Source organism: Limulus polyphemus, unplaced genomic scaffold, assembly GCF_000517525.1.
Source record: "Limulus polyphemus unplaced genomic scaffold, Limulus_polyphemus-2.1.2 Scaffold704, whole genome shotgun sequence".
NCBI lineage: Eukaryota > Metazoa > Arthropoda > Merostomata > Xiphosura > Limulidae > Limulus > Limulus polyphemus.
The window spans coordinates 182,678-185,882 of NW_013666314.1; positions in this window are offsets into that span (position 1 = coordinate 182,678).

The following is a 3,205-nucleotide window of genomic DNA, read 5'->3' on the forward strand; positions in this document are numbered from 1 at the left end:
TCCACGTGGGGGGGGGGGGGGGGGGCAAATCGATTGAGTGAAACCTACGAAACCCCAAGAAACCTCTGATCTCTATTTTTGGAACACTCTCAAGAATCTTTAGAAAAATTAACTTCTTCATTTTTATTTTAAGGACATTAAGCAAAATGCCCTCCTCCCAGTGGCACAGCGGTATGTCTGCGGACTTACAACGCTAGAAACCGGATTTGATACCAGTGGTGGGCAGAGCACAGATAGCCCTTGTGTAGCTTTGTGCATAATTTCAAACAAACAAACAATACAAGCAATTTCAATTCATTTTGTTACACTGTGCAAAGATTCGAAAATTTAACCCAGATTCATATGTACAAATGAGTTTCATGTTTCTCTTATTTTTCTGTAATTTTTGATTGAGTTTACTATTTATTTTTTCTAATGTTCTACTTGAGGATCATGTAATGTTTAATAGTATCTAAATGGAGCCGAGAGCTGCTAAGTGGTTACCATGCCAAACTGTGGAGCTGAAGTTCACGTCTTGTTACCCCCACTCCACCCTATAAATCGCGCTCCATGCTTTCTAGCTGTGAGTGGGTTATAAAAGCGACGACACACAATAAATAAATAAATTCCACTTTTCAATATGACAGGAGTTGGTGGTGGGTGGTGTTGACTAGTAACCATCCCTTTAGTCCAGAGATTCCCTAATATTTTTCAGTGGCAATCCCATTTCACGTATCCCTAGTCTGTGCGACCTCATCTGTTCGAAAATGTATTTTAAACAACCCATTAAGTTAAGCTTTGTTTGCTACATGTATTTTTGTTTTTTCTGCTAAGCTCGCGATCTTAGGTTTTGGAACCACTACTCTAGTCTATCACTTAGAAAAGACGAGCGGTTAGAGTAGATAGTCCTTGTGTAGCTTTAAGTGAAACAAAACAAAACAAATAATCATAATTAAATTTCGTTAAATTATGACTTGAGACTTAGTTTTCCTTTTGGTACGTATCACAATGACCATAAGCACGACTTTCCTAAATTTGTAGGTACAACAATCGCTCTTAACATAGTTATGTTTGAATTTATATTTAGAGTATCTTCATACTAATGTGCTTTTCTTTCAGTCAGGTTAAACTTTTATTTGGGGATAAACTACCGCGTCGTGAGCCAATGGCGTTACAAGATAGATTGGACAACTTTAAAACTAATACATTTTGTTTTCGTGTATAAGTGTTTATACGTAAATCATTTTGTTTATATTAGGACCCACCCCATTTTACTTTATATCCTACTGCCACCAGGTTCAACAACGGGCTATCTGTGCTCTGTCCACCACGGGTATCGAAACCCGGTTTCTAGCATTGTAAGTCCGCAGACATACCGCTGTGCCAATGGGGGGGGGGGAGGCAGGGTCAACTATATTCAGGATGTGATTCCTGTACAGTTTGAATAGTGATGAACATAACTCTGATTTTTAGTCTACTTAAACGACACGTATTATTCTTGTACAATCTGACACGCCCCATATGACGTAGTGGATCGTCTCTCAGACTAGTTTTATTTAAGAAAGGACTTGTATCGCTGAAGTTCTTCGGAAAGAATTTTTACGGGAAATTAACAAACGAACAGAGACGTAACGTATGAGTAAAACATTTATCATGGACAAATAAGTACCTTCGAACATACAAAATATTGTTACTTAGTTGTCTATAGTTTAATAATGGGAACCTTTATGGACAAAACAAGTATATGGAAAGTCATTTTTCATAAATAATATCTTATGCTAATCATTATTACTTCATGATTGCATCTCGAATTCGGACTGCTATAGCATATATATTTTGTCAAAAAACAACAACAACGTACTTAGGTTGGCGAACACCACATTTTCATTTGCGATCGTCCTGACAACCATGATTTGTCTTTTATACCAAAACATGGCACAAAAACGATATGTGTTATCGATGACCTAAGAAAAACAGAAAGGGCATACATTAAACTGACTAGGGCATTGTTTTCGCGTTGGTCCCTTCATCCTACATACCTTTGACCTATTTGTTTCACTTTAGCAATGGCAGCTTTTGTTATGCCTGAGGCTACGACCTTGAGTACTATACATTCTACGAAATTTTAATGATTTAAAAACTGCTTTTTCAATTTTTCAACACAAAAACACTGTCGAAAGTATACAATTTTGTTGTTAACAAAATTAAAAAACAAAACACGAATAAGGGCCAGAATTATAGTGTTACATGATACTTATATGTATGTAATATACACTTTATTTTTAGTTTAATTACAAAACTTAGGTCACAGCATAGATAACCCATTGTGTAGCTTTGTACTAAATAAGTACGAACAAACACGAAAGCTGTGCTTTTAAATAGACATGCTAGATAAAAGTATATTTAAAATTATTTTAGTAAGGAATAAAGCAAACTTTATAAACAATCAGTTTTTATCATAAATTACTTGACAGTGTACAGTATTTAAATACCTTTATATACTAACACTCTAGTGATCAAAGTACATTATCTGTTCTGGATCGATATTTAGTCGTTGGGCAACCTGGGAGGGTCAGGTTCTCAGTGGACCTCTCCCTCCCTCCATGACTATCTTTAGTAATCTATAAAATGCTAGAGATATTATTCTCGAATTAGGGTTATGCATTCTATTACTTATTCTAAACACTGACTTTTCTTCACCTTTTCAGGAACATGTCATTGAATAGTATTCTTGTAGCATTTTGTGTAATTTTACTCTTCTCTTAATTTGATCACATCCACTCACAAACAGTTCATACAGTTACGTCTCTGTGTTCGTTTATTAATTTTCCGTGGAAATTATTTCCGTGAAACTTCAGCGATACAAGTCCTTTCTTAAATAAAATTAGTTTATTCTTTCTCAACTCAACTTTGCAATACACTTAATTTCCACAGTCACTTTAACTTCAACACACGCTATAATTCACAACGATTTACACACTATACTTACGGCTTGACTCGATTATCTGTCTCTATCTCTCTGTCTGCTATTCAATTATTTATGCCGTCACTTCTTGACGGTCTTATCTATACAAAATAGAGGGCATCTAGCAAATACTCGACCCTTCAGGAACGTTCGAGATACTCATTACGTGTTACCAGCGTCACTTGACTTCCGCTGTCGTAACACTGCCCTTCCTTAGTATTGTTCGTCCCGCACAATAGCCACTTAAGTTAAACCAATAGA